This window comes from Bradysia coprophila, unplaced genomic scaffold (genome assembly GCF_014529535.1).
Source record: "Bradysia coprophila strain Holo2 unplaced genomic scaffold, BU_Bcop_v1 contig_297, whole genome shotgun sequence".
Lineage (NCBI taxonomy): Eukaryota > Metazoa > Arthropoda > Insecta > Diptera > Sciaridae > Bradysia > Bradysia coprophila.
Genome location: NW_023503555.1, coordinates 7,008,326 through 7,033,712, shown reverse-complemented (window position 1 = coordinate 7,033,712; position 25,387 = coordinate 7,008,326). Strand labels below are relative to the sequence as shown.

The 25,387-nt window shown below is 36.4% G+C and overlaps 1 pseudogene; it reads left to right on the top strand.

Annotated features, from left to right (window-relative positions):
• Window positions 1-1,843: 1,843 nt before the first annotated feature.
• LOC119078632 lies at window positions 1,844-20,045 on the top strand (annotated as a pseudogene).
• The last annotated feature ends 5,342 nt before the right edge of the window (window positions 20,046-25,387 follow it).

Genomic DNA, 25,387 nt, shown 5'->3' with positions numbered 1-25,387 from the left:
GCCAGATAAGAGCTCACTCCAAGAGACCTAACTCACGCTCCGGAGAACATAATTTCATAAACTTTTTTTTCCCTGATTAGTACGGTCAATACCTATCTAATAAAGCTAAAACGAACGAAATATGTTCAAATGTGGCCGACCTACAAGCAAAAACTGCTTGCCGCCCTGTGCCTGTTCCACACCAAGGGTCTAACTCACGAGTCGGTCATCCGATTGCCATAAACTTTTTTTTGTCGATCGGTATTGTAAATACCTTTTATTTGACGTATCACTTACAAGTTTAACGTTTAAATGTCCGGAGATATCTTCGAAAAACCGTAAAGCATTTATTGGGCCACAGCTCGGGAGGGGTCGATCCAAAATCACTCATCTTCGAACTTAGCCTGTCTTTTGACATTACCAAACGGGAAAAAAAAGAATTTTCAAAATCGGATGCGTTTTACTCAAGTTATCGTGCAGACAGACAGACGGACAGACGGACCCTTTTTTTTCGCGGATTTGGCATCTCTAGACAACCACAATAGGTTTCCCCTTACTCAGGGAGTCCAATTCGACGTGTTACAAACGTATGCGTAAACCTATAAGACCCCAGTACTTCGTACGGGTCTAACAAAACCTTTATCACCGTAAGAATACTATCAATTCGAAAGGTAGAATAAAATATCACATGAAATTTATCACATAACACTACGTACAGGTAATGTACAGTGTACACGGATGGTGACATTGTGCAAGACCTATCGTCTTGGTACCCTGAATGTGGAACACATCTCCGTTCGTCAAAGTAACGTCTGTGTGGAACGGTAACCCACTCGAATGTAAGAAAATGAAAGTGCACCGATCCGGTCGGTGGTTGGTGTGGTAAGGTATTCTGGTGTGGGTCAAAAAACGGGCCAAAACGGTGCCTTGGAGCGCAGCTAATCTTAGCTCTACACTTGGCTTTATTAAAGGATTCAAACGCAACGCCTTTCTCTCTTTATTCTCATTCTTAAGTTACAAATTTACGCTTTACAGATAGGTGGTCAAAGTGTCTCTGGAATCACAGTTGTGTGTGATTACGTCTTTTTCGTCAAGTTATTCCGATTCGGCATGGGACGTGAACAACTGCAGTTCACCTCAAACGACAAGCGTTATTAAGAAACTTTTTTTTAAGGCAACGAGAAAACAAACTTTTTTATTTAAATTGCACTTAACATCTATCTACTTCCAACCGGGTTTCGACTGCCACGCAGTCATCATCAGGGATTTTTCTTATCGACCCCCAAGCGTTACTGTTCCGTGTTACTTCTTTAGTTTTATCATAGATTTTGCTATGTAAAGCAACAATAGAGCTTATCACTAATTCTTGTAGTGGTTGTTGATAACAGATGACTAGATATTTATGAAAGGTTCATTTTGAAAACTGTTTAACAGAATGATGAACTCTCAGACCCTTTTAAATTTTCAATTGATTGATTTGACTAAGTGCGGAGATCTCTCTTAAAGACAAGTCCGGTAAAGTAGCTTCAAATTCTCTTACGCAATTCTTATCTTACGTTATCAGAGATTGACGCTCAATTTGAACTACCGAAAATTGTCATAAAAATTTTCGAATTCAGTTGTTCATTACGAGTTTTAGAGACATGATTGCAGTAATAGTTGCGCTGTTGGTTGTTATTTATTCGGTCATAATACCATTAACAAAATGGTACCGAAAACGTGCGGCTCTTGTCCAATTGATTGATAAAATACCTGGACCTAAAGCTTATCCTTTGATTGGCACAGCTTACGAATTTTTTGGAGTAGATAGGAAGGATATGTTTAAAGTGTTTAAAGTCAAAATCGATCCGTACATTGTCAGATCTTGGATGGGACTAATACCAGAAGTAACATTAATGAAGGCAGAATATGCAGAGGCTGTGATTAATTCGCGAAAGAATTTAGATAAACCGTTTTCTTACAATTACATAAAACTTTGGTTGGGTGAGGGATTACTGACCAGCACCGGCGATAAGTGGCACAAATACCGCAAAATCATAACGCCAACATTTCACTTCAGCATCTTGGAAAGCTTTTGTGAAGTATTTGCGGAGAAATCTAAGATTTTAGTGGAACGGTTGAGTCATCACGCTGACACTGACGTTCCGATTAATATTCACACGTTTGTGACGAGAGCGGCTCTGGATATAATCAGTGAGTCGGCGATGGGAATAGAAATTGATTGCCAGACACAACATCAAAATGAATATGTGGATGCAGTCTACGAAATCACTGAATTGATCATGCATCGTATTCTGCGCCCATATCTAGCACCTGATATAATCTACCGGAATACGTCGAGCGGAAAGAAATTCAAGAAATGTTTGGATATTCTACACCATTTTACGAAGGACGTGATATCGAACCGCAAGGCAGCTAGAGAGGAAAATAAACGGAAGGGAGTTACATCGATGAAAAGACAGGCGTTCCTAGATTTGCTGCTCGACGCCAATGAAAATCAAAATTTGTTAACCGATGACGATATTCGTGAAGAGGTTGACACGTTCATGTTCGAAGGTACAGCGAAACACCAGCGTGGTTTGAACTGCCTCGATAAATAATTTGATTTTTTTTGAAGGTCACGACACCACTGCAGCAGGAATTTCGTGGACACTCTACGTACTCGGTCTATATCCGGACATACAGCAAGCGGTCTTCGACGAACTGGACCACATTTTTAAGGGATCGGACCAACCAGCTACACTCGATGACTTAAGCGAAATGAAATATTTGGAACGTGTCATCAAAGAAACTATGAGACTTTACCCATCGGTACCGTTCGTTGGTAGAATATTAAGCGAAGACGTCCAGTTGGATCAATATACCATACCCAAAGGAACCATGATCACGATTGCCATTTATTTCCTACATCGTGATCCAAGATTCTTCCCTGATCCAGAGAAATTCGATCCGGATAGATTTCGCGACATCCATACGCCTATCTGCCGTTCTCAGCTGGTCCGAGAAACTGTGTCGGTCAGAAGTTTGCAATGTTTGAAGAGAAATCCGTGCTCAGTTCGATCATCAGGAATTACAAAATAATTTCTGTTGAGGCAACTGACGAGATCGACTTAATGGCCGAATTGATTTTGCGAACGCATAACGGAATCAATGTGAAGTTGGAACGACGACATGTTTAATCTCGAATCGGGAATCGAATCGTCTGCACAAAATGTTTAATAGAAAACCAAAAAAGGAATCGTGATTCACTGATTTGTTATCAATATGCAGACCTGCATTAAGAGGTATCAAACTTTGCAAATTTCAATTAGTCCAAGTTAATCCTTCTGTCTGCGGATAAAGTGTTAAGTCTAACTTAACTATGACAATCTCTCAAGCATTTTCTTGCACATCTACCTGTTCCTTTTGTGGATATAGACGAATACAACACAAACGAACCACTTCAAATGTCTCCACAGGATGGAGTGTGCCTGTGATGAAATCAATTTCCAACATTTTCTCTGTTCCTCAATTTAGCTACGAAATTATCAAATGTTCGATGATTCTTACGCAATTAGTGTCACCGATTTGAAATTATGATAGTGAAACATGTGCGAGTTTATCGTGTTCCAAGTTCTTCGATTGCACAGTAACAATCTTTTGGTGTACGCGCTTCATATCTTGCTTACTCTCATCATCATCATTCAAAGAGTTTTGTGATTTGTTTTACAATTCAAACATCAAAGCAACGACATCGCATATCGTAGATTGAGAGTACTTTCGGCATAATAATAATTTCTAGCTACGTGTAATTGGCATCGTCGGAAGGGGTTGTCATTTTCATTTTGATTGACTCCATAAAACTTTGTTTCATGAGTGTAATTGTTCATCGGTTTTGCATATTGATGGCATATTATTTGCGGATGCAAATGCGAAAGTCGAGGGGGGAACCATGTTGCACATGGGGAAAGAGAGTTTCGAAAGAGATGCATCCAGAAAGAAATAGGACATGCAGAAGAAAGAGTTGGAAAAGAGTCGAAAATCCAGACGTTTCACCCAAAGTGAACAGTCAAGGAAAAGTTCACCACATCATCACGGAGATGATAATCATGACGAGAGGTAAAGTTGTTAGAAAAGAAAAGGGAAATCTTTTTTTGTCAGCAAAATTATTCTTTTTTTGCAGCAAAATTATTTTTTTTATCAGCAAATTTATTCTTTTAGTTCAGCAAATTTATTGCTATTGTGACCAAATTTAATTCTTCGTCTGCAAATTTATTTTTTTGAAGCAGCAAATTTAATCTTATTTTGTCAGCACATTTATTTTTTTGCAATCTGCAAAATTAAATATTTTTTTAGCTATTTTTTAGCAGCAAATTTATTTATTTCTATCAGCAAAGTTAATACTTTTGTCAACAAATTTATTTATTCGTCATCAGCAAAATTAATTGTTTATTTTAGCTATTTTTTAACAGCAATTCTATTGATTTGCAACAGCAAATTCATTCTACTTTTGTCAGCAGATTTATTTCTTGTCATAAGCAAAATTAATTGTTTATTTTAGCTATTTTTTATCTATTTTTGGTGAAATGGATTTTCATATATTCTTTTCGTCACTAGTGGTGAAATGGACACCAAAACCCAATGCTTATCGAGCAACACCTCTAACCATTCGGCTATTGAGATATATAATCGCAGTGTAACAATTTTCAAAAGTTCATTTTTCGCAGCTGGTTGCAGAAAACGTTGTATGCAACACGTTGTGAAAGTGGTAGTTTTTGTCACATGCTTCGCTCGCTTCGCACGTTTGATAACATTACATCTAGTGACACAAACTACCACTTTTCGCAACTAGCTGCAGAAATTACTATTTCACGTCTTACGTCAACGTAAATAGTTATTGACACTACACGGACAATTCATTTCTTTTTACGAAATGGATACCAATTTTCATTGCACTTAAAAAGCGTTTTAACACGCCGAGCGATCCGGCCCATTGCCCCGGAGCGAAGCGGAGGGCCGCAATGCGAGCCGGGCGCCGGAACGGTGTCGGTAACTTAGGAGTTAATTTTTTTTCTCTCGCATCGTCTAATAATTAGTCTGTGTAATTCATTGCCCATAAAGAGCGTTTTAACACGCTGAGCGATCCGTAAACTTAGTTAAAGTGAAATTATTATGAAAGGTGTGCATCCTAGAAATTACGCATAGCGAAATTACGAAGCCCCATTCAAATCGAGGGAAAATGCTTTTTTAGGCACTAGGTGTGTAGATTGTCACTCGATACCGCAGGTCGAGCGTGACAATACACATCGTGTGCCTAAAAGATCTATCACCGAGTTGTGTACAACGTTTTTCGCAATAAAGGCAACGGAAAGTTCTACTTTTCGTCGCTTGTTGAGTTGACGTTTTCGTGTTAGTGGTGTTAGTGATATAATTTTATATGTCCTACTGCGGGACATATGCTGATTGAAGATAGTAATTTTCCTACTTATAAAAAAATAAATTTGCAATTGAAACACTAATAAATTTGCTGACAAAAAGCAATAACTTCGAGGTATTAATTTTGCTGTTCGAAGGCATTAAAAGTGCATATTACAAAACAATAAATTTGCTGACTACAAAGTAATAAATTTGCCGCCAGGGATTTGCTGCAAAAGAATTATTTTTGCTGCTTAAAGTCAGTAATATTGCTGCTCAGAAAGCAATAAAGATGCTGTTCGAGTACTAATAAGTTTGCTGAAAATAAGACTAATTTTGCTGATACAAAACACTAAATTTGCTGATAAAAAAGATTAAATTTGCTGCTAAAAAAAATAAATTTGCAGAAAAAAAGAATAAATTTGCTGATGAAATAAATAATTTTGCTACTAAAAGAATAAATTTGCTGACAAAAAAATAGATGCCGAAAAGAAAATCCTTCATATTATCAACAAAAATGTAGTGTGTCACCTGCGTATCTACTCTACATCCCCTTGACCTCCCCAACCTAGAGCATATTTTCATGAATTTGTTTCTTGATTGGTAAAAAGGCTCGAAATCTTTGAAACTCCTGAAAATTACCAAAATTCCTGAGATTCTTGAAAATGCTCAAAGTTCCAAAATTCAAGAATTTTCGAGAATTAAAATTCTAAATATTTCTGAAAGTTCTCGAAAATTCACAAAATTATCGAAATTGCAACAATTCAATAAGTTTTCTAAAATTCTCGAAAAATGCTTAAAATTCTAAAATTCCGGAAATGTCGAGAATTTTTAAGAATCATGGCCGTACGTTAGTAAGCGGGCGTCCACTACCAAAAATGTTCTACAAAAAAAATTTGGGGACGGCGGAGCATATATACAGCAACTTTTTGACTTTTTCCCTTTGATCCAATGAGCCCGAAACTAGGATATCTGGAATCCATACGAGTTCAACGAGCTATCACACGTTATTGCAGCTTCAAAATTGGCCAAGAAATTGAATTTAGAAATCATGGTTCTTTCATAAAAATGTAAAATTTCGTTTTTTCAGATAATTGAAATCGCCTACGTTAGTTAGTTAGTTCCAGGATCCAGCAACTCCTAAACGTTTCTATAGATTTTACTGAAATTTTGGTTATAGGCTAATAAGGGAAAAAATTAGGGAATTTTCAAAAGTTGGAAAAAGCCCATATCGGGGAATTATCGGGGATCATAATAGTATAGTATAGTAGATGACAGCTGATTCCTCTGGCACTTCCTAACTTCGGCCTGTTTTTTTCGATGGATTTGGGTTAATTTCGATCTAAGTGAGGTGTTTTTTTTTAATTTTATTATTATTAAAGTAAGCCGCTCTACTAGCGTAGAGCACGCACGGGTGCCTCCGTTTGGGCCCATTGTACTGGCTTTGGGGTTGGGTTAGACATTCGCTGTTGTATGGGACTATCCCAAACTAACGGTGCAGCTCGGAATGTCCTCCGATTGCAAAGATCTATTTCCTCAGGCTCTGCCTGAGTATGTTTTTGTCAACACATTACTTCATCTATTTAATGATGAAAGTGACAGAAACAACAGTGAAATTTTTAAGGCAACGATATCATCGAGCATTACAATCACTGAAGCACATGTCTGAATATGAAAAAGAACAAAAAGTCTTGTACAAACCGTTTGTACCGATAAAAATATCATTCTGCATTTCCAATGGAAATTTTCCTTACAAAACAAATTCACTGTTCAATATGAATTTTAACTTAGTTTTGCTCAAAAGAAGTCCCGCTACAGCTGTAAATAACAATTAGATAGTTTACACATTCAATAATATCATGAGCCATCAGGCAAGAGATCCGTGGATCATTAGAATCAGGTTCATTAAGAGTCCCGACATAGAGCCATACGGCGAAGAGTTCTTTCGAACGATTGTACAACAATTGTACCAGAAATTTCATTGTAAATCCAAACAAAATCATCGCTGTTCATTAGCACATGTCCGTTAACAAAAGAGAACAATAGAATTGTACAAGCCGTACATATTGATCAAAGAAAAAGTGGTTCACAAGCAAACGATTTTGATTTTGTCAATAAATTTTAAATTATTTCACTATTTGACCACACATAATTAGCCAATAAACATCGAAAGCATCAAAAAGCAGCACAAAATTAGACAAATCACAAATCTATTTGCGCAAAGAAGCACAAAAGAAACACTTTCAGAGAGCGACGTATAAACACGTCCGTTCACTATGCCGTTCACAGCAGTAGAATCCAAGCGAGGTGTTACAAGATTAGTCTCTAGATTTTGGGACTCAGATTGATTTCTCTAGAACTTTTTGATTTCCATAAGGTTTTATGATGTTGTTAACATGACTCACTTACAAAAGTGGTTATATCACTATATCAGTCAAAAAACCGTTAAAGGGTAAATGTGACGCAAGTCCTTTATCTTACTTACAAAATATCTGATATCGCTGGAATGACGCATTGTGCGCCGTACGCAACAGTTTTATGTTGAGAAACCTATTGTTAGGAAAATGGTTAAAAAATGTACTGAAACGGAAGAAAACCGAATCATCGACTGGTTTCAATTTTTGATTTTCCTAAAAATTTTCGAAATTGTTTTTAAAAAAAATCAGTGCAGCGAAGCTCAACGTTACCTAAACTCCTGAAAACAGGTCACTAGCTCTAAAATTCTTGAAAACTGTCGAAGTTCTAAAATTTTCTAGAATTATGAAGAATTGTCAAGCATTTCGGAAATTTAAATTCAAATTATTCAAACTTCTGAAAGCTATCCAAATTTCCCGAAATTCTTGAAAATTCAGTCGAACAAAATTTCCTGAAAATAGGCCATGTCCCCAACCGTACACGTACACAGCTTTGGTTTCACCAACGATCGGCAAAACTGTTATATATGGAACGGTCGATTTTTTTTCTATTTAATTCAAATGTGTCGGACGAACAATTTCCCCGATTGAACGTAATTAAAATTGATTATGTATACCGAGAAGGAGTAAAACTTGTCATAAATAGCCCTCAGTTATTTCTTCCACAACTTGAAGGGTCGCATTACACTAAAACTTTCATAATATTCCATATTTACAACGGATGTAATAGCAAACCCTTTTATTTAATTTAACTTAATATGCTTTCTCCAAGACACAATATTGTTGGCCGTAGAAAATCTTCGTCTCATTCCACATGTAGCGTAATATCATATTCATATCTACGCATCTATCAACAGTATGATGTATAAATGTAATGGGCATAATAAGAAGCAGGATAAGATGCCTCGCCCCCCGCACTGAAATACGTTTTCAACCCTTATCAAATCAAATTTATAATATTTCCGAATCAATAATACATGGTGTACGTACACCTATCCCAAAATATATTTTAACATATGACTAAACGTACGCATACACGAGCCGTAACAAGAAAAATTCATGACAACGAAGCATTACACACATTTCGGTATATATGGATACAAAGCAGCAGCACAAACACGGTTATTAAAGACGTTTCATTGCCCATCAATTAATATACGTACACTTCCATTGTTGGTTTGAGGGACAATGCGATGTTTTAATATCTATTCCATGTCTTGTGTCTTAATATTCTCCAGATATATGCAAAAGTTTGGCACATTTAGGACTTCACCTTCGAACAGACGAATATATGAGATGTTTCCTCAAACATTTACCATTCGCAATTACGTCGTTACTTTAGTTTAATTTGGGAACTTGACAATGTTTCGGGATATGTTCCTTTTACCAATTACTCACCAATTAATTAAACCATTCCCGGGAGAGTCTTCGGAGAAACTTTTTTTTTGCAGGTCGATTCATATCTGAAGCAGGGGTTTAAATTGAAATAATTTCTTGAAAAACTCACTTTTTACATCACTCAAGGAGTAAACATAATAATTATGGAACGATCCTCAACCTCTAACTAACGACAATAGCAATTGAATCTGCTACTTCTTTCGTTTGAGAACTTCAGCCAACGTTTATTTTTGCTGTCATCAATAGATGACTAGGCCCCTTTTCTATGATTACATTTTTTTATTGCTCAGCCGTACGATGTTTTACGTTTTTCGCTGAATGCGTTCAACCTGTGCCTGGACTACACACATTTTCCACTACTGCTGTCTGGTGGGAATTATTTTCAAGAAGAAGAACTTCATTCTATGTACAGCGATTACAGCTCGCACCCTATGTAAATGTGTGCTACTGGACATGTACTTTGAAATGAAAAATTAGCGCACGAATGGGACCCAAATCCAGAATCATCACTGTATCGTGGTGATAATTCTAATTGAGCTATCTTGTAAACTTTACAATTCAATTCATGTCAATTGTCAATGTATAGAGTGGTGTATTTCATGGTCATGTATATTGGAATGGTGGGATAAAACGGAAAGGGTTCACCAATATCTACAATCTACATTAACCAGTTATTGACGGCTGTCATCTGTTATGGACAACGACTTTAGGAATAAATGACAAACTCTGACTATACAATCATATCTAGCATGTAAACAAAATGAAGTAAAAGATTTGAATTTTGTGAAATTAAATTAGAACAAATGAAGTAACCTACATTTGTAGGTCGATTCGAAGGCCATACAAGTCAAAATAAACAACCATTAATTAGTATTGCAGCGAGTAAAATGATTTTATAATCTGTCCCTTTAGTGAAGTTGACAATCATGTAAATAGAATTAAAGTGTCTTAAGTCCGGTGGTCAGTAGCTCAAAATTTTCGTCAAATAAATCCTCTGGCACAAACCATTGGAAGAACAGATTAAATCAAATGAAGAAAATGATCTTTGAGTGTACCATGCTATGCTGTAACACCTGTTAGATTTAGATTGCTTCTTTGAAAATGACATTGTGAATGGCATTGTGCACCCCTTTAAATATATATTTTTTTATGGAGGACAATGTCTTGACTTCAAACTGAACATTTTAGTGACAATGCCCGGTCAGTCACAGCAGACACAGTAGATACTTGGACTCGACAAAAAGCATTTTAGACGCCGCCCTGAACTGCAAGTTTAAACTTTTATTAAAGAAGGAGATATAAAACGTGAAGACACTGATGAACGTTACAATTTATTCCAATTTTGAAATGGTTTTCTTAAGAATATAGATTTAGTCAAATGACTTTCACGGACGGCAATGCTTTCTTTAGACATTTAAACCTTTTACGGACGTCTATTCATCTGTTATCGATAGCGACTACTTAAATAAGACACTATCTGACTGAAATGTTCTCTTATATCTCAACTAGAGATGAGCTGGCCGACGTTTTTTCAATACCCGACCCGGCCCGATCCAATTTTTTGAACCCGAGCCCGACCCGACCCGAGACTTTTCTCTTCGCGGCCCGACCCAACCCGACCCGAAAAAATCATCGGCCCCACGTTACCCGACTTTTTTTTACTATAAGAAATTTAATGAAAAATCATTTTCTACGCATAAAAGCTTTGCAATAATCTTATACGCGAAGTAAAATAATAAAATAAGTTAGTGTTTCATGCTTTATAGGCTTTTATTGGCTTACTTTAAATTTGTATTTCTAAGTCGGGCCGGCCCGAATTTTTGTTTTCAAAGCCCGACCCGACCCGGCCCGAATGAATTTTCAAAACCCGGACCCGAACCCGATCGGGCCGGGTCGGGTCGGGCCGATGTATTTCGGGCGGCCCGCTCATCTCTAATCTCAACGTGCATGTTAGAAGAAATGAAGTAAAGGATTTTTCATCAATCTCTTTAAAATGTTTTACAATCGAAAGAAGTAATAGATTTAATTGAAATGGCAATGCTTGTAGTCAAATTCATTATTTGAGTAGAATTGTCTAAAGATAAAAGTAAAAAAATAAATATTGTTCAACGTCTCCAAGAGATGTGGTTTCAATTGGTAAATGTAGCTGAACGAGAAGGGAGAGTGAACATAAGACATACCAGTAATTAATAAAATTTTCTATTTAAACAATTTTCATCTTATTATAATTTCTCTGTTCAAATGGTTTCCATGTTCTTTATCATTATTTTTCTATGAAATTAAATTCAAACGAACGAACGCCTATTATAGCCCACACCCAATGAATTTCTCATTACAAAATAACCTTTTAGCATCATGCGCTCTCTTTCTTTAAGAAGATGATTTTCTTATCATAATTACAAACCTCCACACCGCTTTCGCATGTACATCGGCGAAACTTAAAACATTTTCTTTTCATCAAAAAATTTTAATTAATAAAATAATTATTCGTTTTTCAAGCACTTCAATAGCCATTTATTGTTTATTGTATCCAATTTTCGGTGTGTGTATTGTATATATATTGCTGGTGGTGTGCATCCCCTCATTTAGCTATTTGTACATTCGCAAATATCCTGAATAATACACGCGTTTCTGTTAAAAGTTGGCTGACTGTTTACCCGATTAAAATTAGGGGAGGGCGAAGGAATGGCGAGCGACGACAAAGGTGGTTTGAGTAAGTGGAAATCTATATTTGGGAAATCGCGCCAACATTGAAAAGAAATGTGTAGCCACCACACAATAATGTATCTCGTATTGTTGGATTTGGGTGGTTTTCGTGAAGCAAATTATTGTTTATGAATAACATTGTAAAGATGAACCGTTCATAACTTAATTAAAGTTGGAACTCTTACTGAATAGCATCAGAGACTTTTCGCTGGGCGGGCATTGTGTGTTATAATTTGAATGCTAAACGGAAACAATTTTGTTTCATTTAAGATCGTGGCGATGATGTAGATGATGATGATGTTGGTGAAGCATTGGGTCTATTTTTATTAAATTCGTAATTCAATTGTATTGAATGGTTCGCCGAAAATTGTTTAAAAAAAGTGGCAGTGTCAAATCTAAAAAAAATTATTTTTCATCTGTTAACGACAGCGCCAACAAAAATAAGTGAAGCCTGCCTAATGCTGTCTTTTAATATCAAAGTATGTTAAAACAAAGGAAGTACAAGATTTCACAGATAAAAATGATTTTATTAGATAAAGTAGCAGATTCGAAGATTTGTATCTACTATTTCTGCGAAATGGCGCTTTCCCATTGGTTAATGGATTGAATTTAGTCCTGGAACCATATAGAAGTAACTTCACAAGCTTCTGATAATGCCTTCGAATGCCTTTTGACTTGATACTTTCAAACAACAACCCGCAACTTCTCCACAACTAAAGAATAATTCAAATCTTTCAACAGCTTTATTATAAGATCTATCTATGTGGCAAGATAAAAGTAAAGCCAAACGTTTACTATACATACATATCTAGCATATACACATAAAACCATTAACTCCATGATAATTTAATCACTTTGTCAATTACAGGTACGTCTGTAAAAAATGTAATTGAAGAACATACTGATGAAGTTTTAAATTGCTACTTATTGTAGGAGTACTCCTTGTTAGGCAGCAATAATTAATTTTACTCACATTTGAATTCACACTCGTTTCCCGTAAATGATCAACTACTACAAGAGCCATGTTACGAAATCAAACGAAAGCACTCAGCTGAAAATTATGCGAAAAGCATCGGTTTTTAGTAGGATCGGGGGTGAAGCTGACGCAACGCAAGTCCTTTTCTGTCTTAACTTACAAAATGTCTTCACTAAACCGAAAAATCTAGAAGTGAACCCAACAAATCGCTCAAAATACTGAACTTGGAAGATGGTAGACCATGTGTACTGATGGAATTGTAGGAACCAACACACTACCACCTCAATAATCCCCAAAGTCCAGAAAGGAACCCAAAAGAATCTGAAATCTCTCAAAAACCTAAAGTTCTAGAACTGGGAAGATGGCAGGCCGCCATGGGGATTGATGGAATTGTAGGAACCAATCTACTATCACTTGAATAATCTCATCTCAAAATCCAGAAGGGAAAAAACGTTTAGGATGAGGAGCTAGGATCTCACTTCTTTTAGCAAGTTTGTTCCTCTCGAAGAATTCTGTAATCGCTCTTGAGCGATCTGTCATGTACAACACACAATTGGAAAGTTAAAGAAATGCGAAGATTTCGATTCTTCATTCCTTAATAGCTAAGAATTTTGCGAACAATTTCTTTTGAGAGGCTTGACTTTGTCCACGTTTCAGAAGGTTCTCTATCCGAATCTACAATAAATAATTTTGAGTCCACTACCTAACGTCCCTAAAGTGCGTGTGGGAGTAACAATATAATTTGACGAAATTGATAAAAAGGAGAAAAAGAAACGATTTGCAGGTCTAGCTGAAACCTACATTTATACGAAACATCATTAAAGAAAACCAAATTCAAAAACTAAACTTTTTCCCCTTTACCACCCTTCCTGTTTCGTATTTAAAACAAAATGCAAGGGTGTTAAAGACGAAAATTTATCAAAAGTTCTTATGTTTGTAGAGTTAAGTCTCCCGAGATAAAGTTCATGATTTGTACATTTAAATGACATTGCCTTAAGGCTACTAATCTCATCATTCCCATTCCAGTACAGAGTGACTTACTTCTTGGGTTATGGATGCCAGTTAAATACAAAAACACTCACACATTAAATACAAATAAACTCTTTCTCCACTTTCGCATGATCTTTTGCACTGAGCTGCGTGTATACCGAAATTCACGTGTTTCAATTTAAATTGTGGATGGATTTGGATACATCAGAAAAGAGAGGAGTGACAAGTCACAACGACCTTTTTCAGTTGTTTGATGAACGCGCGCTAGACATTTTCTAGATTTGAAGCCAGTAAATTAATTTGCTCAGTTAAAATGATTTAATGGTTTCGTAATACGTTTGGCACTTTTGTGTATTTGTCTTCAGGCAATTGAACTTTAGCCGGGGATTTGAAATGGGGATGGAAAAACAATTATCTGTTTTTGGTTAAGTAAAATTAAAATGGCAATCATTCAACGTGCTAGCATTCAACGGAGAATATTATGGCCGTAAGTAACCGCAACGTCTTTCCGATGTGTTGGACGTCTTGGTTAATCAATTCGACAGGGAATCTATGTCTATCACATATCTGACTCAAGAATGACTACTAATGACCCATATAGTCAGGCAACAGTCGATGTTCCGATCATATGGAATAGAATTTAATGGATTCGAATTGTTTCCAGTGGTTAACAGACTTTGGGACGACATTTTTTGCAGGAGCTGGAAATAATCAGATATCTAACATAACTTTGAGTAGTCAGTACCCTAAGATTGGGGACTCAATTTGGGAATTCTGGGGATTTGTAATTCTTGTTAACTTTGTTTTTTTTAGAACTTTTGGGGATTTTATGAATCTTCGTGAACTTTAGGGAAATCATGAAAATTACACCAGGAAACTCTGGCAATTAGACTCAAATTTTGTGCACAACACAGTTGCTGAACTCCGGTAGATAAACGTCTTTGCTCAAAGTTTGAGCCTCAAACACTCTTCTCAATTTTTAAAAACGGTCTCCAAGATTTCAGGTTTCAAACTGAAGAAGACTCCAGTACATATGCATCGACCGATACTGTTATCAGTCCGATGACACAAAAAATGTTGTTTAAATGCAATTAAATTTTATTTAAAACTTTCATGTAAGTCCTTTACTGTCACATTTTTCTGACTTTCATTTCAACGCTTTTTAAACTGTAATAGGATGTTGAATGCGGAAATGGTTTATATTCAATGGTGTCTCCTGTTGACGTGTCAATGATAAGTTTGTATTTCTCATCCTCACTGCCAATGTGAAAAGGTGAATATTTGACTGAAGCGAACTCGTTATCTTTGTGACCAGTCAACTCAATTCATGGTCGTTATATTCGGTTATGTGGCGAATCAAATTATTACCAATGTTAACCTGTTACAGACGGCAAACATATGACCAGTATTATTATTGGGTCAATTACTTACATTGATCAAAGTATTTTTAATCGGTTGATTTCAAATCTTGTACTTCAATTTTTTAGCATGCATTTTACTATATATAAAGAACCATATTACCCAGAGATTGTCATTATTTTTGTCGTCGTTATCGGTAACAGATGAATAGCCGTTTTGTCAGGTCAACACTTTCAAATCCAACGAATCCATCGAGCCCATCGAATCTTGCTTGGATAAATAGTCCATCCACCGTTTTCGGTTTCCATGTCACACCAGACTTGAAAAGGTCTAACAACTGTTTTGGGTTGAATGTAATACATGTCACTCTTGTTCCTTTATTCAGTGCATCTTCACAGTCATCGAAATATGTGAATGGCCAACCTTCTAGTCGCTAAAGACTTTTTCCAATTTCTGTTCAAAGAGACAAGCCAATAGAATAGAATTGGTTTTTATTTAAAACACACAAAGCAAATATTAAACAAACCGCCAAAAACCGACAAACCCGCCACTGATCGCGGTTCCAAACCAATTCTACCACGACAACCGATGATCCAGTTTGCGGTGTACCTCGCGCTGACGCTGACAATGGTGGCATTACTGGCGCTGGTTCTAATGCAATTGCTGGTGCACCTTTTACAATTACAAAATTATAAATTAGATGCGTTAAATTAGTAAAAACAGCCTATGTTCTTTATCGTCCATCATTAGGACGCAAAAAGATTATGTAATAGTGTTTATCTCAAAAGCCACACATCTAAATTCTAAAAATCTAAATTTGTGTCAAAATGAAGGTACAAACATTACAGCCCAATGTAGAATGCAGTTGAGAACCTTACACATACTATTAGTTACACATGTAACAGTTATGTCACCCGGTAATGGATGCTTTTTTATGCACTAGATGTGGGTATTGTATACAAACCGCGTGTGACAATACACATCGTGCGAATAAAAAGTAATTTATCATCGACTGAAGTTTTTCTCTAATAAATGTGTTTAACTTACTCAAGTGGTCTTCGAGCCTTCGACGAAGGCCAATCCTTGTTCCGCTCGAGTCAATCCCTAAGCGGTTAAGCTCCGCAATTAGGGCTGGCTTTAACATTTTATTAATATCCATTTTTGAACTTGATTTTAGAGTGATTACGATTGAACTGATGGTGTGAACAAAATGAACGCTGTTCAACAAATATTTGAATAAGACAACAACAATTTCGTTCGTATATTCGTACTTGTTTTGTTAAGGGTGTCCAAAATCAATTGAATTATTTATTATCTACTGTTGATAGAAAATTGAATTTTTGCCTAACACATTTTTAAGACCCTGTAAAGTGCACAATGCACACACATAGAACAACATCGCCGTTTTTAGCCCCGTACGAAGTACGAAGGGGCTTATAGGATTACGATGCCGTGTGTAATTGATGGAATTCGAAGCAGACGGTAAGGGCAAAGTGTTTGCCTATGTTCATAGATAACGAATCCGCAATAAAAATTTTGTCAGTCCGTCTGTCCGTCTGTCACGTCGATATCTTGAGTAAATCAAATCCGATTTCAAAAATTTTTTTTTTCCCTGAAAGGTAGTTGAAATAGTGAGGCTAAGTTCGAAGATGGGCGATTTTGGGTCGACCCCTCCAGAGCTGGGGCCCCATAAGTGCTTTAACGTTTTCCAAAGATTTCTCTGGCCATTTAAAGGCTACACTTGTAAGTGATACATCAAATGAAAGGTATTTACAATACCTATCCACAAAAAAAGTTTATGGAAATTGGATGACCGACTCGTGAGTTAGACTCTTGGTGTGAACTAGGTACAGGGCGGCAATCCGTTTTTGCTTGTAGGTTAGTCAAATTTGAACGGATTTAGATGGATTTTGATTTATTAGATAGGTATTGACCCTACCAATCAGGGAAAAAAAAGTTTATGAAATTCGGTTTACCGGAGCGTGAGCTAGGTCTCTTGGAGTGTGCTTATATGTGGCTACTCGGCCGTACAGTGAAGGTGGTGTTTTTTGTTAATATCTCGAGTAAACTTTGACCGAATTTCATGAATTTTTTTTTGTTTGAAAGGTACTAACGAATGTAAAGCAGCCGTTGTACTTTCCACCTCCTAACAAAATGGCCGTCGGCCGCCATTTTGGATTTTTGTAAAATCAATATAAATAGGTGAAAATGATAATTCCAAAATCACTGATCAGTGGGAAGTGTAGTTTGTGTTACTTTTGAAAGGAACGTCGTACGGGGCTTCGTAATTGCGCTATGCGCAATTTTTAAGACGTACACATTGCATAAGAATTTTACGACGTTTACGGGCGCAATAGACTTACGGTAAGAGTAGGGCGACGGACGAAGTAGGGTCACGTGCGCAATAGATGTACGGGTTTGTACGGGGCTCAGTCGCAGCAAACGCTCCGACTGTTCTGACGGCTCGTTTTTTTATCATAGTATGGTTGGTTCTCTCAAAGATCGATTCTTTTGAAGTTTTTTTTTTGACGAAGGAGAGGGGCCATAACAATATCATTCTACTTATGTGAATAATGCACGCTGTGGATGAGGATAGGTTATAAATTGCCTTTTTTTGGCGTCATGTTATCATTTTGATATAGTAACAAAAGGAATGAAACGGAAGATGATTTCATGAGTCTTGATTTTGTAGTCCTTTGAGTGTGCAGTTAGCTGGTGATTATTCTTATTAGGGTGGATCGATTTGAAAAACTCAAAAATTTACATCGCGAATAGGAAAAAATATGACTCAAAATTGAGCTCCACATAAAGAGCCAACAGTTGGTATTTTTGAAACTAGCGTACATACCACAAAAAAAAGTCGACCAGAATCAAGCTCTCCCAAAAAACGGTTGAAAATATAGATATTTGCATTTCTTAGGGATTCGCTCTAAGTAAAAAATATCATAGGCTAGAAAGAGCCTGATTGACTGGGAACATCGACAACTTTGAAAACTCTGATGAATCTAAAATTGTGTTTTTTTAAAGATGAACACACTATAGGGAAATATTGGACTTTTTTTGGCAATTTTTGGAAACTTTGGGGAATTTCTGGTTAATGAGACGCAAATTCAAATATTTTCCGCTCATAAGACGAAATATTTCGAAAAATATAACCACATGATGTGTGTTATTTACACCTTTGGAATCGAGTCGATAAATTTCTTATCTCCATTTTCGTTATCAGATAAGTACGAGTGAGTATAAGAAGAGAGGATTTGCCATAAACGAAACAAGAGTCTTCAGTATCTCTTTACTACGTCTAACGACATGATCGCACTAATAGTTTCACTGTTAATTATCATTTACTCGGCTGTAGCATTAATCAAATGGTACAGAAAACGAGCGGCTGTAATCGAAGCGATTGATAAAATACCTGGAACAAAGGCTTATCCTCTAGTTGGTACAACTTATCACATTTTCGGTGTTGCTAGGAAGGACCTGTTCAAAGTGTTCCATAAGCTGCTTACCACATTTCCATACATTTCACGGTCATGGATTGGATTCATACCAGAAGTGAATTTGCGGAAGGCGGAGTACATAGAGAAAGTCATCAGTGCCAGTAAGAATATGCAGAAACCATTCGGTTATGAATATTTGAAAGTTTGGCTGGGTGAGGGACTACTAACTAGCCACGGTGATCACTGGCACAAACATCGAAAAATCATAACGCCAACATTTCACTTCAGCATTTTGGAAAGCTTTTGTGAAGTATTTGCGGAGAAATCGAAGATTCTAGTGGAACGATTGAGTCATCAAGCCGATACTGGCGATTCGATTAACATTCACACGTTCGTGACGAGAGCAGCTCTGGACATAATTAGTGAGTCCGCGATGGGCATAGAAATTGATTGCCAGACGCAGACCAAGAACGAATATGTGGATGCTGTTTACGCTATCAGTGAATTGATCATGCATCGCGTCATGCGACCATATCTATCGCTGGATATAATTTACCGGAATACGCCGAGCGGAAAGAAATTTAAGAAATGTTTGGATATTCTACACCATTTTACGAAGGACGTGATATCGAACCGAAAGGCAGCTAGAGAGGAAAATAAAAGGAAGGGAGTTACACCGAAGAAACGACAGGCGTTCCTAGATTTGCTTCTTGACGCAAACGAAAAACAAAATTTGTTAACTGATGAGGACATTCGTGAAGAGGTTGATACGTTCATGTTCGAAGGTCATGACACTACTGCAGCAGGAATTTCATGGGCACTTTATATACTCGGCCTTTACCCGGATGTTCAGCAGGAAGTCTTCGAGGAATTGGATCGTATTTTTAATGGATCCGACAGGCTTGCTACGCTGGAAGACTTAAACGAAATGAAATATTTGGAACGTGTTATCAAAGAGACAATGAGACTATATCCGCCGGTTCCAATGGTTGGAAGGTTGTTGAGTGAAGACGTCCATTTAGATGAATATACTCTACCCAAGGGTACAACGATTACAGTCGGCATCTACTATTTGCATCGTGATCCCAGATATTTCCCTGATCCCGAGAAATTCGATCCGGACAGATTTCTACCGGAGAACACAGTGTCACGCCATCCATACGCTTATCTTCCATTCTCAGCTGGTCCGAGGAACTGCGTCGGTCAGAAGTTCGCAATGTACGAGGAGAAATCAGTGCTCAGTTCCATCATTCGGAATTACAAAGTAACGTCGGTTGAGAAACGAGGCGACATCGATTTGATAGCAGAATTAATTTTACGGACACATAACGGAATTAATGTGAAATTGGAACGTCGAAGAAGTTAAGTTAAATAAATTCTTTACACAAAGCTCGTCGCTAATGGTGTACCTAATCTCGCGAGGATTCTCTAATCTCGTGAGGAGATTCTCATCATGAGCATGCAACATTTTACTATAATCTTTGACCCGTTACTCAAATACCAGCCTATCAAAATTGTTTCTAAATAATTCATAATAACAACTGCTTTATCAGTTGTTATCTCTTTCTGGTAATATCTAAAAATATATGAGCAGCGCCACTCATTTCTGATGAAATTGAAATGGCATCAGTTGGTCGAAAATATATTTCCTTTCATTGGAATACACAACAAACCGTATATGCATTGCGAAATGAATCAAATGGTTATTGCTCTGCTCTGGCCATAAAACTTCACACTTTTTGGAAACAAAAACAAATTTGACAGCTCGGGGAGAAAATGACTATTTTCTCCACTGTCAAAATAAGAGGAAAGAATATAGAATATCTTCCCCGGACTTTCATCAGACACAAAACATCATTTTCTCATTGTCTTTTTGATTCCAGAAAATAAGATTAATTACAACACACTAAGCCTAAATGGTAGAAGTCTTTTCCTGGAACGTATGGAACCTTTGTTGAGTAGAGAAAATAGTTCCCTCCGCTGAAACTTCGGAAGCCTTTGTAGTGAAAAACGTTGTGTTTACCTCTGAAAAACGTGGAAATTGCATTTTCTCGGGTGACTCATGTAACAACGCCCTCGAAATGCACTTTTCTTCCCTGGGTGAACAAATAGGTATTTCATATGTGCGGCGTGATTTACATTATTTTGTCTTCTCAATAGGCCATTAGAAAATTGCGTTTTGTTGATGTTTGGTGGAATGGAATTTCTAGCAATAAAAGTGTCGCACCTTCTTTCCTGAGGGAAAAAAAGAACTTTTCTCACTTGAACTATCATTTTTTTATGTTTTAAAAAAATGATTGGTTTCGTTCAAAAAAAACTTTGTGTTCACCTCTTGGAGATACACTGAGCGAAATTTCCTACGTGCTATGTGTATATCATTCGTGCCCCCTGTTAAAAAGTGTGGTAAGGTAGTTATACAGCGGGCTCGAATATAATACGTGCGAAACGTATTTCGCTTTGACTCAGATTTAAAAATATGAATTTTATTGAATTAAGTTTAAGTTACGTAGAGAACGCAGTGCACATAAACAATGATATGACGTTTTTTTAACATAATTTATTTTAAATTCATAAAGAATGAGGAATTAGTTACGACTTGATGGCAGGATAGTTATAGACCTGGATCAAATATAGACAATTTTAACTTAAACATCTTTCTGATATGATTACTTCATAAAAATTGAAAGGATTTTGTCGAGAATTTTTCAAATTTACAAAAATACTTTTTTTTTGTAATTTATCTTCTTCGTGTTAAGAAATTTAAAAATGGTTCCAATTCAATATTCCTGACCAACATCCACTGTATACGTTTGACATACGTAATGAGCATTTAACTTCTGTCCCACTCGTAAGTTATTCTCATTCCACGTACATGACCACAATACGTAACACGTGAATATTTAAATGTGACAATCGAAATACGTAACTACCTTTTCAATGTGGCTCAAGTATAAGAAACAGTGCCCATGTATCATATACGTCAGTGAAGTATATTACTCCTCTCCGAGAAATTTTACACATACCCCGAGTATTGTCTGAATTTTCTTTTTCTGGGTGTAATTCCAACTCGAGCGAAAATCGATCTTTATGGAATTTCCTATTCTACCTCCTCGGTAAACAAATAACTATATCGCTACATTGATAACTAACAAAATCTTAAATCCGCGAATTAGTAATAAATACGCAATATCACATGTTGAACAGGTAACTCAATTTTCCGCCGTGACTGTATATACCTGAATCGTATGGTACATACGAGCAATAACATATGTGAGCACACAGATCTTACCATAAAATTTTTGTACTGAACGAGCCTAATTTAAGGCGTTTAATATTACGCTACGCTTACCCCTGATCTCATGCCAATAATAATGTGTTTTCTTTCGCTGTATGTATACCAATCTCATTTATTTAAAATCACATCAAGCCAACAAAAGCACTAACCATAAAATCAACAAAAAATATTACAAATCCACAATTCCATATTGTCAAAACATTTTCCGGTTTTTTTTTCGCCCTTCCCCCATTCAAAATTATTTGTGTTGACAAAGTAGAAAAAATCCAATAACCATAATACACACTTAACTTGTTTCGCTTATACACAGCGAATTGTACGCATAAACATACCACCGAAATCGGGATGCATCACATCCCCCTCTCACCGCCAAACCAATTTTCCTATACCCCAGTCCACAGAAGACAATGAGAAAAGACGAACTGAAAAAAAAAAACTGGATCGAGATACAGAATATCGGGAACATTAATTCACAATTTTGCATATTTATTGTTTCAACTCCTTACGCAAATTTTATTACATTATGATGAGCATTTGCTGTGTGAGATGTAGGCACTTTTTTTCCGAATATAAGTTCATGCCCTTCGTTCCATTCGAATAATAAAAAAAATCCACAATGACTTAAGAAATGATGAAAAATACAGTAACGGCGTACGACATCCCGACATTTGATTGCTGTTCGATGGCAAATGCGGGGGGAACAGATGTGACAACCGTTTTACATAAATTTATTATTTTTTTTCTTTGCATTACATGGGATATATATTTACAAAACGATGGTACTCTTTCTTACTTTATTAATCATTTTTCATATTTTTTTTTTCTGCTTCAACATCTCAGCATAAGTGCTCAAACTCTGTACCATTTTTGATGATGTTCTCGTGTGTATGTACAAATTGACGAAAATAGAAAATTTGAATATGAACTACACGCAGAGAACGTTATAGCAAATTGTTGTTTTATGTTAGACGCTTGTTTTAAATGGAACAATTTTTTGATTTTAAATCGAATTAGCCGAACAGGGCTGGTAGGAGTAATTCAGTTTAACGTTTTTATCAGTCTATGTACATCGAAATAGTTGTCTATGTACCAATTTTGGTAATAGATTTATGTGGCAAAAACTAAGAAGGATTCTGTTGAAAAACGGTTAAAAAGTGGGTAGAAATTTGACAATTTCGGTGAGTTTCTAGCGTTTCTTCTGCATTCGAAACGCAACGAAAACATCAAAAAACTGTTTCACTTGATCGCCACTGGTCTCAGCGTTGCAGTGACACACACATGCATTGGTAGTGACTCGACAAAAAATGAACCTTTGAAGTGTAAATTTGAGCCTCAGTTCCTCAACTAGAACAGTTCCGTGCACAGTAAAGTTTTGACCAAAAAATATTTTTTATGCAACAGCAACAGGGGAAACAGGATTTGCTTCTTGGGTCCAACACCTTTCTTGGCACATATAAAAAAGTCCACTGGAAATGCGGCCGATTTCGCGGGTTCTTTTTCAAATTAGTCGATCTTCCAGAATTTAGCTTATGCTTTCACCAATGGGCGGGTGAACTAGAAAATCCTTTGTGAACCGAATGAAAATCCTTCGAAATTTTTTGAAAACTAGAAAACCCCCAAAATAAAGAAAATTCTCAAACGAGTTGAAAAAAAAATCAATCGAAAATCCTCAAAACTCAAAAACTCCTTATAAATCCAGCAAAAACGTTGAAGTATAATTAAAAAAAATTTTGAACCTGTTACTTCACTTGAGCTACGTATTTTCACCGCATTGATACAAAAATCTTTTACTTCATTAGTTTTAACTTACATTTACTGTATAAGGAAACATCTGAGCTCATCATTGATTTCTACCGTCGCTGTCGATAACAGATGCCAACTCGTCTGTAACTGTCACATTGTTTTGGACCACTGAATTGCAATCATTTCGGGATCGATGTTAGCACCCGAATTAGGAGTGCTTTACTCGCTGATGTTAATCAAAGTGTATTCATTTGAATAGAAACGAATCAATGCTTGACTTTGGGGATAAATACAGCGAGATTATAAGCAAATACTCAGAATAAACATGGCCTATTTCTCAGAACTAACTGAGCCTTCCCCGAAAACCGGCTAACTAAGCCTACCCGAGAACTGGAGGTGTATACATAACAAGACCTACTAACTAATTCGATACTCCAAACCCACCAAATTCGAAACTAACTAATAGTTAGTAACTATTACAACAGGAAAAAAGGTTGCATACGTCTCCCTTGCACAATTTGTGGGTCCAAGGGGATTACAATTCTTTAGGGAATCAGTCTTCGATAGCAAGAGAAAGGAACGCGCAATTAAGCAAAAACGTCACACTCCCAACGTCACACAATAGACCCATTGGGATAAACAATAATTCTTTCCTTTGATTGATTTTATGTAATTTCGCTTGTTGTAGACCGAGCGGAGCGAGAAAAAACAGAGAAAATAATATTAAAAGACAGTTGGAATCGAACTGGCATTTTTAACCTCTAACGATAAAAATTAATTTCTTTGCAAAAACGGTTCAAAATAAGCTAACCTGGGATTAGGAAAGACTTCAAATCTTATCAGGTACAGTCAGAGGTAGTGAAGTTTCAGCATGAATTTGCTTCAGCTGATTTTCAGCTGATACATGCATATAATCAAAACTGTTTACGCGTGCGTGTAGTAGCTTCAACAATATAAACAGTTTTGATTGCCTACTGATAATAACAGGTATCACTCTAGGACCTCTAACGATTTTTCGGTGTTCAATGAAAGTAGTTCCATAGAAGCACGGCAGAGTAAAAAAACCAGGCAGTAGCGGTTCATTTTTGAAACGTCAAATGATGGACCTATTACTCTAATACTCTGTATGCATATGAAAAATGACATAAATTGAAAAATTTTACTCGCAAAACACAAAGGCTACAAAGGATAATTCAGGTCCCTAGTCAAATCTTGCGCTTCTACCTGGTTTACCTTACTCTGCCGTGATAAAAGATGTGATCTCGGTCCATATTTCTATCTGTGCAACCAGTTGTGATTTTTATTTATTTAGTGTATAGCGTACCACTATAACCAGTCATTGACCACTTAAAATATGCAAATGTCTCATCTTGTGAGAGATTCCAATTTTTCAACTAAATAAATTGTTTGCTTTATCAGTGAAATGCTTCAAATCTTCAAGTGAAATTCACTCATTATAAGTAATTGTAATGATTTTTATTTTCTTTGTGAACAAAACACATTTTTCACTGAAATGGCAAATAAACACACAATATATGCGTTGTACATAGCCAGAGCAATTAAACTAATTTACCATTTTAAACTCCACCCAATGTTAAATTAATTTATACGAAAAAAAAATAAATATTTTTTCCTCTTCTGTATTCGTTATCAAGATCATTGCAGGTATAAAACATTTTATTACAACTTGCCA